The 13,311-nt window shown below is 39.7% G+C and overlaps 1 protein-coding gene across 2 annotated transcripts in view; it reads left to right on the forward strand.

Moving 5' to 3' along the window:
* Positions 1-739: 739 nt before the first annotated feature.
* CCDC102B (coiled-coil domain containing 102B) overlaps positions 740-13,311 on the forward strand; it is a 147,890-nt gene continuing 135,318 nt past the window's right edge. For both annotated transcript variants that reach the window (XM_037145438.2, XM_053664296.1), the window contains exon 1: positions 740-816. The gene's annotated coding sequence lies outside the window, so the exon portion shown is untranslated. The remainder of the gene's footprint in view (positions 817-13,311) is intronic.

Consider the following 13,311-nt stretch of genomic DNA (forward strand, 5'->3'; position numbering starts at 1 on the left):
CGTGTTCTTTATGCATAAGGGATGGTGTGCTGGTGCTTCCTCGGCCGCTCTTTTCCTTGGGGCACTCTGTGCTGTTCCTTTCTGCGGTCCCCCATCACTCCACCAGAACACCTTCTGATGGCTGGGTCATGTCCCTAGAAAGTCACTCTTTTTTTTTCTGCCCCCCCCCCCCCAGGGAAAGGGGCCTGAGAGCTCTCCTAGGGGACCCTGGGGGCAGCCGCTCACAGTTCTGCCAACAAGACTGAAGTAATAGCTTCTGTCAGACAGCTTTGGTGTCATGATTTGTATCCTCAAATATTTTATTAATTTTTGTTCTTTTGGGGGCAGCACTCTAATAAAAATCAGATTAGACCAATGCTATTATTTCCTTTTGTTCTTGTAGTCTTGGCAGACAGACACCTCCTTTTGTTATTTCGTTGTATTTTTTCTATTGCAAGTTATCACGACTGTTATTAAACATTAAACAAACTTGTGGGCAAAGGGGCGGGTGGGTTCTTCCTTCTCCATTCACTGAACTTGGTTTCAAGTGGGTTGTGTGTCAGGCATCGGATAACCATCCTTCGCTAGAGAACCCTGGGATGATTTCATCTTGGTCAGCTCTCTGTGATCCGCAGAGGGTGTTGTGGTATTGGTTTTGATAAAACTTCACAACCAATGGGGATCTTTTTCAAGTTAGTGTGGAGTGGCCTTAATGCTGGAAAGACTCCTGTTGGCCAGGCCCCCAGAGCCATTCAGATGAGGAAGGGATGCAGGAAATTCTCTTGTTTACACGTGTCTGTAACACTGAGCCGCCACAGCAGCCCGCAAGCCCAGAGGGTAAGATGCTTAATAACCTTGTGGTTTTCTATTTAATTTTTATATTTTCCTGCTGGGGCAGAGCGTGTGTTACTCTCTGAGCAAAAGGAAGGGCAGTTGCTTGTGAGATGCAGAACAAAATTACTGCAGGTTTGGGAAACAGAGGGACGGGGGGATTCTTCTTAAAGGGGACTTGATTTCTTCCCCCTCCTTCCACTTTTTCACTGTTGGTATTATTTATCCTGACAGCTTGTCATACATTTCCTGTCTTTAAAAAATAACTGTATACTAAACAAAACTCAGGTAAGACTCTCAACTCTAAATTTAGACAGTAATATAACCTATTATATAAAACCTCGGTTTGTAGTTCCCAGTGGATAGGAGTTAATGAGTTTGAAGTAATCTATATTCTCAGAGTAAAAAAATAAAATTGTTATATAAACCTTCATATTTTATGCTTCATGCACTTAAAGTTATTTTCATTTTGCTAGTATTCCTGATGGACTGAGGGAGTATAACAGGAAAGTATTGTTAACAGAAAAGTATGCTTCAAACTTAGGATTAATATTGATTTCTTTATATACATTACTTGGGTACTGTGGAGGAAATAGAGACACAGAATAAAAGAATGAAATCCTGCTCATACAAAAGGAAATGGGTGCTTAACTATATAGAAAGTAATTACAGAGCTAAATCTCTGGAAACCATTGGGAGGTATTTGTCTATGTTTGCAAAGATAAATTATGAAATGATTGTTGAGTAGGTAAGTCTACTACATAGAGATATAAGGAATATATTTATAAAAATATAATTAAAAACATATAAGTAACATGGCATTGAAGTATATGTGATATTTCTTGATATTCTCACTTATGTCAATACTTGTTTCTCTATTTTTTTAATCACGTGAATATATTTTTGCTAATATTTTTATTGTGGAGAGATATTGTTTTGATTATTGATTAAATGTTTTGCTATTAATCATTTTATTGTGAAATATCTTTACTTACACATTAAACATTCTCAAATTCTGACTTTTATCCATGTTTTGCATAAGCATTTGATTAAAAAAATATTGAAGAGCTAGTGATACAATATGTGTATAAGTTTTGTGTGATTTTGAAATTTGATTTAAAACACCAGTAGGTCTATTGGAATGATATCTAAAAGGCTTTATATGAATTGTTTTTTATCAAAACATTAAAAATAGTTTTCTTGTGAAATAACACATCATTTAATGGTCTCTCTTTTGCATTCTTCCATTGTTTTCATTGGATTCAGAAATTGCTGAATCCCTGGAACATCTTGGTGCCTCACTATGGGTGCGGCCTTGAAATTTATGAGGGTTTCATCTCATTATTAGAGCCACAAGTATAATGACAATCATTCCTTAAAATTGAAAAGCATCTCAGGCCACTTCTAGTTGAAGACATTTCTTATCTCCTATGCTGGTCTCATAAGGTCAATTGGATTTTGCCAAAATGCCAAAACCTTCCAAAATTCCCTTTTTAGCAAGATTTCAGAAAAGCCTTGAAATAAAGTCTGGCTGTCTATGCTGAGTCACGAGAAATCAGTGGAACTTGAGTAGTTGCTGAGAAGCAAAAAGATTCTTTTACCTCATAGAAGTTGTTGGAGCACAGGGTCTGCAGCATGAATTGAACTAAAGCAGGTAAGGTGTGGGCAATTTGCCTCACTGAAGCAGAAAAAACACACCTTTGTGAGTAGCAGACACTGTGCTCAACAGAGAGAGTGGGACAAAGTTGTGCAACATCTAAAAATTCATGCAGAGTAATTTTGGGGGCAATTGCAAATTTCTGAAGAGAGAGAATCGTTGTTCCCTTTTCTCCTTCTTCTCCTCCATCATCATCATTATCATCCTACCAACACATATGTCTCCGATATGCAAGATGATTTCCATATATATCTCCAAGTTTGAATGCTGTACAGTAACATGAGCTTCATTTTACATGTTATCTTCATTTTGCACATGAAGGACCCTGACATCCAGAAATGTCAGATGATTTGTGTGAAGTCACAGATAGAGCAAGTGCCGGGGCCGGCATTCTGAGCCTTGTCTGTCTGGCTCCAGAGCTGTTTCCACTACGCTGCTCTGGTATCCGAGGAATGTCAGTCTGGCAGAAGTTAAGCGGGATGGTTTGGAATGGGCGTTGGCGTAAGAACGTGCGAGAGAGGCTGTGAAAACATGGACCAGAGGTCAACCCCAACATCTGCAAACCCATGGGAATCACAAGTCTCTCAGGTGGTCCACTCTCCTTCGGGAGAAGAAAAAAGAAACTGATACTGAAAATAAGCAGGTTTTACACTTAAATTGAGAGGTCTCAGAATCAGCTCTCATGCTTTTTTATTTTCTTGAATATTGTGTTCAAAGAGATATCTTTTGATTTCTCGGGGAAAATATCATCACTGATTTTCACTGAAAATGTTAGTTATTCACAAATGAAATATGGAGGACACTGGACATGATCTTGGGAACACAGCGGTTTTTCCCTATTTCTTTACTTGATGTACATGATATGAATGAATGTCTAGGGACCACACCTTCTTAGAATTATGAGAAGACTCAATATCATCAAAGAAAAGTACCACCCAAAATTTTATTTCAGTAGGTGAAGAGCATATAAACCTTATTTTTCTAATGGATAGTGTCTTGTATAGTATATCCATAGTAAAAAGAAATAGAACCTGTTTACTAACACTTTTCCCTCATATATCCAAATCTTAAACATATTAATTTACTTTTTCTTTAAATAGTAAGAACCAGCATCTGGAATAATATTCACTTTCTTTTCATCTCTTTCTCACTTAAACCACCTCATGTTATAACCATTGATTTTGTGACTACTTAATACTTATATCTTTATATGCTATATAAAATGATGTCTTTGCTGTCATTTTAGAAATGTGCCATCTACTGATGTAGAAACTTACTGCCATTTGACCAAGTTTTGCTGGAGTAACGCCTTTCTTCCAGGCACCCAAGTGCATGAAGATAGTTGAGGTGTAAAATTCACCTTTTGAAATTTATCATAACTAAATCAGTAAGTGCATTTGTCACTTTAAATACTTTGATGACTGACCTCATGACATTTTCTATTCATTAAACAGGTCTAGGTTGTATTCCAAGGTCGTATCTCATGGAGGGCTTTTGTGTCCCCAGTGCTTGTCCCTGGTGTCCCGGCCAGTTGCAGGTACCCAGGTGTGCCTGACTGTGAGTTAGAGACCACGCCTGTGAAAAAGAAAAGTGGATGTTTCATGGGAGGAAGTCAGCCCATCCGAGAGAAGAAAGGTTGTGTTCAAGGCCATTTTACTGAAGTCACAGCTTTGCAGAGGATTATTAATATTAGTATATATTTACATGTTATCGAGTGATTTATATATAATGATGTTTGCTAACAAGTATGATTATGTGTAGCAAAGATAAGAAGATATTTGATGTTAAACTTTTGAGAGAAGTATTGTCTTTTTGGTAGCTGAAGTCAGAGATGCCCTTAGTACTAAGTACAAAACATATGACCATTGCAGAACCTACAGCTGGTATCTTATCATAATGTCTGCTTTTAATTTGTAAAAAATTAAAGCTTCAAAAAATAGAAGTGAGCCTATCAGTCACTGTCCACTGAGCACATTTCTAAGCTTCAGCGACCCTTTATAAATGTCACGGGAGGTAAAGGGGAAATATTTCAGGGAAGAAAAGTCTGAGACAAATTTAGACTAGTTTTCATGTGGAAATGGTTTTGAGGGGTTTTCCTATAACCTTTCATTTCCTCCTTTAGTGACTTTAGGATTATGAAGGCATATGTCAAACGCTGAATTTATGATGGCTCTGAGAGACGAAATGGCTTTATTACTCAGCATATATTCATGGATTCCTCTCTTCTCTGTGCTCATCTTCTGGATGAGATGAAAATATAACTTATACATGAAGAGGGAGAATTATGAGATCTTGGTGGAATAACACTTGGTAGGAAAAAAGAGGAGAACAGGGAAATGTGGGAAGTGCCGGGCAGTCCATGGAGTTTGATGTTGTTCCAGAATGTTCTATCTGTAAGCTGTTCCTGATTAGGGGTAGGGTAATCACACAGATTTTCTAAGATTTTCACACTTATTTCCATCTTTAGTTCAGAACCTTCTCATGGGCCTAGTCAATGGCAAGACTGATTGGGTCGCAGACAGGCTCCTTAGGGTCCCTCTCGTCATGTTCTCTGATGCTGTGTGAGCTTCTTTGGCCTTCTGTCCATGACCTACAACATGTATGATTGTGTGGGTTGGAGACATGGGTCGTGACAACTATGGCATGTTATAATGGATTCTAAAGACGCTGATGCTATGTGGTCGGACGTACATGCTGTCTTCTAAACTTTCTTTATGACTGCGGTAAATTTGACCTAACAGTGCAGACTGATGGGAGAAAGTCCAGCATTTACGGAGTTGAAGCAGGCTTGCTATCTCAGATGCAGGCTCCTCCTCCTCACAGACAGCCAGGGCCTACACGGGGGTCAGCAACATTCTGCTTCCGGGTCTTACCTTTGTCTGCTCACTCGAGGTGGGTGTCAGAGGTGGGTGTCAGGGTCGACTCTGCACTCTAAGTTGTATTATTTGGTAGCGTGTTCATCTATAGAAATTAACACCAATGACACATTCCCGAAACCTAGATGTTTATCAGAAATGGTATCAAAAGTTTGAATCACGCAGAGGCCAACTCCCCCTCCTAACTTCTCAGTCCCGTGAAAACCCTTGATTCTCTGGGGGAAAAGATACACATGACTTTTTTCTCTCTAATCCCCATCCATTTTCACACTGTTTCAAAAACATCTGTGGCCAAGTAAGTGTAAATATTTGTCCTCTGCAGATAGAGATTCACTGTGTATGCCTGTGTGTGTGTATAATGTAGGTATGTGGAAGAATCCAGCTCTTCATCACAACTAAAACGGAAGTTAAACTTTCTGAGAACTTTTTTTTTTTATTACCCCCCATCCCCCTTCCCCTTTCTCTCTCCCCTTTTTGTGTCTAGGGTAATTTTAAGAGTCTATCCTCATCCACTTATGAAAAGCCACCTTCTTCAGAGGAGTCTGACTTATTTAGTAGAAGTTGTCATGCTTGCCCTTTTAGAGAAAAAGAGGAGCTCTAAGTCACTGTTTCCTTGCAGGCTTATTCATTCAGCGGTGAATGTCGGCTGCGTCTCAGACACTGTTCTAGCAATGGAAATAGAGACACACACAAAACTAAAAGGCCCTGCATTCATCAAGCAAAAATTCAGCCAGGGAAGCAACAGAACCCACAAGGGCTGCAGTTTGATACCTTTAGTTACAATAAGTGCTTAGAGAAGGGAAAGGCAGGTTAAGAAGGAATGGAGAATGTGTGCCTTTGTGATATAATCAGAGAAGTCCCCTCTGTCAAGTCTGAAGGAAGTAAGGAATCTCCCACGAGGAGTGTTAGGGGAGAAAGTGGTTAGCTGAGGGAATACTGAGTAGCTTACGATTTGCTAAGTTCTCAGGTAAAGACCGTGTTGTCACTCCGAGGCATGACCAAGGGCTGGCAGGTGCCAGGAGCGAGCAAGACAGAGGCAGGTCTGCTGTGGAAGTGAGTCCAGCTTCAGTTTCAAGATCATTTTTACTTAAAAGATCCCCTACACCCCGACTGTTTGAACCTTGGGTTCAGAAATCTTAGAACTTCGCAGGACACAGTCATTCCTTTTACTTTTATCCTGAGTCTGATAGAAAGTGATGTAGCTGTTTTGATCCTAGAAGTGACATAATAAGTTCAGTTTTACGAGGATCACTCTGGCCATGTTATGAAGAATACACTAAAGTAGGAAAAGGCAGACAAGGAAGACCATTTAAAGTATAACAGTCCAGGCAAAAGATGAGGCAGTTTTCAAGAAGATACTGGAGATAAAGCTGGCAAGATTATAAATATAGTTCACCTTTCCCTGCCAGAGCTGATGGAGTCTCCCCAAGACAGTGATGTGCTGTGTGAAAAAGGGGGACTCAAGGATGACCTTCAGGCTTCATCCGAGCCACTGGAGAAATGAAACGGCTGTTTACTGACTTAGGGGAGACAGCAGGAGGGGCAGTACAGATGGAGTATTTGCTCAAGAAGTTGTTTTTGGACATGTGGAATTTGAGCTGCCAATGAAGAACTGAAGTGGAAATGTTAAATTGGCAGCTGGGTGCATGTGTATAGAGCTAAAGGAAGATCTCAGACAGGAGAACTAGTCAGCAAACAGGTGCCTTTGAAAACAAAGGGCTCTGAAGTGTCACCTTGGGGAAGAGAGGAGGTGTTTAGGGTCACAGCTGGAGGCAGACCCTTCGGATAGGCGGTGGTCAGCAAGGTAGGAGGAGGACCATGAGTGAGGGGTCTCTTGGGAGCCAAGTGAATGCTTGGTTCTAGGAAGGGGGAATAGCCAATTATATAAAATGCAGAGGAGTGGTTGAGAAAGACATTAGCTTTAGCAATGCAGAAGTCATTGCTTATTTTTATAGGCTTGTCTACTGATGGGTTGACTGAGGCCAGAGAGAATGGGATGAGTGAAAACCACCCAACAGTATTTATCGTAAAAAGTGCCAGAGAAATGGGATGGTGCTAGATGGGGATCAAGACGATTTTTTAAGGTTGAAGGGATTCCATACAATGTGCCCACTTGCTGATGGGAATAGCCTAGGAGGCCGGTGTATAGTGTGTGATTCAGTAGGAGAAAGAGGACAGGCAGACCCAGAGTCCTGACTGATGTCCATTTCATCTGGTGTGACCACTGCTACATCGCCTCTCTGACTCATGTGGCCACGTAGAATAGAATGAACACGTCCCACTCAGTTACATTTCAATGGCAGGCGTGACTACTTTGATATGCATTTCCACTATCAATAGAATGCACTTTTTCAAGCACATATTTGTAAATAATATTGTTGGTAATCATCTTAATTAGAAGTATAAATAGGAAGCCTCTGTGGAGATGGAAATATTGCCCAAGCACACTGACAATATTTTTAAAAATCAAAACCTACTTTTATATTTCTGTAAAATATCCATGAAGAAGAAAACTTAAATGTTTTTGTATGCTCTAGAATAGAGCTGTTCAATGGAAATATTATTCAAGCAACATCTACAATTTAAGTTATACTACAAAGTTTAAAAATAGATGTGAAATTAATTTCAATAATATATATTACTTAACTCAATGTATTAAAAATGTCACCATTCCCAAATGTCATCAATATGAAATTACTAATGAGCTACTTCCATTTTCCTTTCTTTATTGTGCCTAATTTACACATACAGAAGAACATCTCCATTCAGACTACTCTCCTTTCACGACCTCAACAGCTCCATTTGGTTAGTGACTAGCATTTCGTGCAGGATAGGCTGTAACACTCGAGTATAAACAATTACGAAGCATTCTCACAGTAACCACACATCCTCATTAAGACTTAGATGTGTCTCCTAGTAGTAAATGAAGATATGTGTCTGAGTGACCTCCCAAAAAATGCATTTACCCCAGGTTTTCTGACTGTGACTCAAAGCTACCTGGGATCTACCACACCATTCTAGTGTTATAATGATATGTTTATGTTATATTGTCACTGAGAAGTCTGAAAAAATGTGAGGACCTGTGGAAGTAACTGGTAGGTACCAGTACGCCCTCTCCTTGATGTAATTTAAGAAAACCTAATTGGTGTCAAACAGGCAATGATGGAACCCTGTTCTAGGAATCCACACATTTCCTAGCATTTCAAAAATAATTTAGGTGAAAGATACAAAGCTGGGAAAACATAGAGAAAGAAAAAGTGAAAAAAATAGAGTTTGGAGGATGATTTAAAATTGTGACATTACAGGGATGACTTGGGAAGGAGTTGAAAGCAAAATATTTATACAATCGGGAGGCGAAATGAAAACGAACCACGTTTTCAGAAATGCATGAGTTCAATCCGGTCTTCCACACTGCAGTTTTCCCCCCATGTGTCTTCTATTTTCTATTTTTAGGGACTGGAAAGCTAGATCTTTTGAGAAATATAAACACTAGCTATTCACTTCCTGTTATTTTGACATGTTTAATCCAATTCCTTGCCTTGTTTCTATGGAGGAAAGACAACAGTATGCCTACGATAAAAACAAACAGATGAAAACTGATTCCAAATCAATTAGCAATTGTGTTAAGGTCTCTGCTTTTAGTGACATTGCTTTTCTCTTCAGTGTTATTTTCTCTTCTGCCAAAGGACAAAGCCCTGACCTCCGACACTTAAAAAGATTGTTAGAGAAGTTGGGAGACTCTGTTTAAACAAATCACTGACACATCTCGTTTAAAGTGGAGAGGGTGTGGACAAAGATACAGTATCACTGGCGTGTACGATGACTGGTCATCGGAGTGACAGCTAACGTTTACATTCTTGAATGTGTCATGTCTTTTATTTCTTCAAATACAAAACCTTGTAAATGAAAACTTCCCAGTAAAATCGAGACTTTGGATCTCATTATCATACAAAGTAGCTTACGTACTGCGTGATCACCATATTCATTTTTCTGGGGAAGGTATTTTTCTCCAAATGATATATCTGAAAACTGATTTTTTTTAACTTTGCATTAAGGCTTTAAAAATTAGAAAGAAATATAGGATTGATACTATTTTAATCTTGGAAGAGTCCATAGAAATGTAATGGGCCTATAAATCTAATGGCAGTGACTGAGACGAGAAGTCATCATTTTATCTAAACATCCACATAGTATTTGTGAGCTGCTGTTCTGATAATTTGTGGTGATACGTATTTTTATGTTAGTATTTCTCCTTACGTTACATAATCTAAGAATGTTCATTTTTGAACAATTCCATTGTTCTTCTTTTGCTTTTCCTACGTTATTTTGTTTTTCTGAATATTAAAATGTTTTCCTTAACAAAGCAATGGATTTAACATACTATATTTTTAATGAATATAGTACTCTAAGCGAGTATACTTTTAATTATACACAAAGTCAGGTTTACATATTTCTTTTCTATTTTTCCATTGGTGTCATACGAGGTACAATACACTTTCTGAGAGCTATGCTGTTCCTATTCAGAAGTTGCTAGCCTTGTGATTTCAAAAGAAATTAATCACATCTTTCCAAAAAAACATAATTATGAAACTTGGGTGGGTCCATAGTCACTAATAGTTGTATTTTCTCGACCTTCTCTGCAATTGCATTTTTGAAGACATATGAATCCAAGGACTAAGCGTGACCTGCAGTCACTTGGAGCGCTCAAGGACTTCGGTGAACCCCGGTGGTTCTGTGCTTTGAACCTGTTGCCACGGCTGAATGGAGGCAGCTGGTTTCCTGTTTAAAATATTTTTGGGACCGTTTAGGAAGCTTAGTTCACTCTCAGCCCAGAGTTTCTTCATAAATGATGTAGAGTTGAACAGATGTAAATATTTATATTTGGGAGATTAATCAGGAATACGTGTTTAAACTCCAAAAGCTGGGTTAGTTTGTTTGTGTTGTGGTTTTTACAGTTCTATTATTTCCAGTTCCTCCAACTTGTTCAAAATAGTTTGTTTTCATTCTTTTACAACACGATTCTTGCTCCATTTAAAAATGTGAAGACATCCAGATAATTTGCTATGAGTGAATCTTTGGAGAAAAATAATTTAGTATACGTCGGAACTTCTGTGAACCGGATTTCACCTGTAATCAGTCTATAAGCTCCATGAGGACAGATATTTAATTCTGTTTATTTACGGATGCATCTTCAACCCCAGCAACCGTGTTCTGACAAATATAAATCTACCTCCAAGTCTCAGAAGCTAAGGAGTGTTTATCCTCATTGTAATTTAGCGATATGAAGAAATTAGCAGACCGTACTGTACATGTGTGTGCATGTTTTTAATAAAACAATCCTCCAAACACATTGTTGTACATGCACTTGCTGGTCTGTGAGTCTTTTATCTTGTCTTTGTTTCACTGTGACTTGTTGCACTGATTTTAAAACTCTAAACTGGATGAAAATAGAAGACAATTGGAAATGTATATAGTACTTTAATGATTTTTAAGTTGCATGGTTAATCAAACAATGAGGCCATTAGTCTGAGGTGGCCCTAAAGCTGGCAACTTATGTGCCAACCCCAAATCTAAGCCTGTAAATGGCACAAGGTCACAGAATCAGAAACCTAAGGACAGCTAGTCACAATCACCTCGGCTTTTCACAACAGCCGATCAATGACCCTGTCACATTGCTTCCGCTTTTTCTCTGTGAAAGTTTGTTTTGAGTTCCTCTGAGTAGGGTACAACCACTTCTTGGTGGCTAGCTCTGCTGAACTTAAATCAATTTTTGTTCAAATAAACTCTTAAAAATTTTAATATGCCTCACTTTATCTTTGAACACTAAACGTTTATTGCTACTTGCTTTTGATTATGTGTATTTGGGTTTATGTAATAATTCTCCAGCTGGTTTTGGAGCTAAAGGAGATATGCGAGAGAGTGTTCATCTTTGAATCGGCTGCATTGTGCACAGGGGTGCTGGTTCGAAAAAATGCAAACAACTAACAAACAGAAAGCTAAGAGGACCAAAAGTTTGGAAAGAGACAGTGAGCCGTGTTTCTCAGATGGATTTGGATTCTTCTCTTCACCTCTGTTTTAAAATGGAGGTCGTTATTTGTAAACCTCAGCGAACTTCTATAAGTGGACTATCACTGGTGGAACGTAGCCAGCAGGGGTGAAGCCCTGTTCAGATGTAGCTGTGCCTCACACAAACGACTTCTCTCTGCTTAAAATGCAAATGCAGCAATAAAAAAACAAAGCAATTTGTTTTGCCATTGTACAGTGTCGTTGGGAAAACATCTTCCCCAGCTTTAATCTGCAAAACAAAAGCTCTGTTGATAGTGTGTCTTAGTTTGTATGACTTTTACCACCGAATTGATTGGGGTGACATTGGTTCACAAAGCCATACTTGCTTCAAGTGTATAACTCAACAAAACATCATCTGCGCACTGCATGGGGTACACATCGCCCCAAGCAAAGTCTCTTTCCCCTGCCATTTCCCCTCCCTTTGCCCACCTCCACCTACCCCTCACGCCCCTTTCCCTCTGGTAGTGCCACTGTCTTGTGTGTTTATATGTGTTTATATATATATATATATATATACACATTCTTTTATGTGTTGTGTGTATATACATTCTTTTGCTTAATTCCTTTACCTTCTTTCACCCAGGACCCTAAACCCCACCCCTCCGACTGCTGCCATTTTGTTCTTTATGAGTCTGTTTCCATTTTGTTTATCAATTTATTTTGTTCATTAGATTCCACATATAAGTGAAATCATATGGTACCTGTCTTTCCCTCACTGGCTTATTTCACTTAGCATAATACTCTCCAGGTCTATCTGTGCTGTCTTAAAAGGTAAGGTTTCTATCTTTTTTGCAACCAAGTAGTATTTTATTGTGTAAATATACCACAGCTTTTTTTTATCTACCCATCTACTAATGGGCATTTGGACTATAACCAGATCTTGGCAATTGTAAATAATGCTGCAATGGATATAGGTGATACAGGGTGCAGCCGGGGGGGGGGGGGCAAAAAAAGATTTGGAATGGTGTCCAGAATTCAAAGTGTATAGGAATATTGGAGAGACACATAAGATGTCCTCACCGCACCCCACCCCCAGGGGGAAGAGACAAATAGAGCCAGGGCCATTGAGAGCTGTTTTGCATAGCAACAGTTTTGCAACTAACCTCTGGAATGATTATTTAACATATCTATAAACTTTAACTGGTTTGATAGATATGTTAAATAGCTGTGGCCAAGTTCTGAGCCAGGGAGAAGGGAGAGCCGCTTGAACTCAGGATGAAACTAGGGGCTGTGCCCCTGAGTGAGAAGGCCTGTGTAAGAGCTTGGAAAAGATGGGCTCCAGGACATGAGGCAAGAACTGCCCCGGTGAAAGGGGAAACCACGCCGATTGGGGCAGAATGGAGATCCCTGCAGCCAGGTGAAGAAGAAAGCCACATGCTTTTGGTGGAATGCGAACCCCTGAAGCTTTGGTAGAAGAGGCCCACGCGGCTTTGGGGTGCTCCCTTTGGCCGCATGGCCTGGAAAGCAGGAGAGACTTTGACTGGAACTGGGTACAAAGAACTCTTGCCAGTGGACCATGAGAGGGTACCACAGTACTTTGGATTATCTCGAGAGCCTGCCTGCATGGTGACACAGCTGACGGTGCCAGCGGCCTGCAACACAGACGTGTGCTCTTTTCCTGATTTACGGTACCCAGAGTTGGGACAGTGGGAGAAGGGAGCGCTTTGTGGGTGTAGGTGTATACCCTAAAAGACTTTGCTATTTTAGTGGTGGCGTTAGGCCTGAATAGCAATAAATAAACATTTCGTTTCCTTTTCACAAATCTCTGGCATTGAGAGATGTCTTTCCAATTGGCGGCGGACAGAAGAGCCCAGTAGATAGTATTTTGTCCTTGGGAGGGGCCCCTGTTGTATAGCAGTTTTGGGCATCCCTAGGTGGGCAAATATGCCCCTCCCTCGGACC

Source organism: Artibeus jamaicensis, unplaced genomic scaffold, assembly GCF_021234435.1.
Source record: "Artibeus jamaicensis isolate MK-2021 breed Jamaican fruit bat unplaced genomic scaffold, CSHL_Jam_final contig_354, whole genome shotgun sequence".
In the NCBI taxonomy this organism is placed as follows: Eukaryota; Metazoa; Chordata; class Mammalia; order Chiroptera; family Phyllostomidae; genus Artibeus; species Artibeus jamaicensis.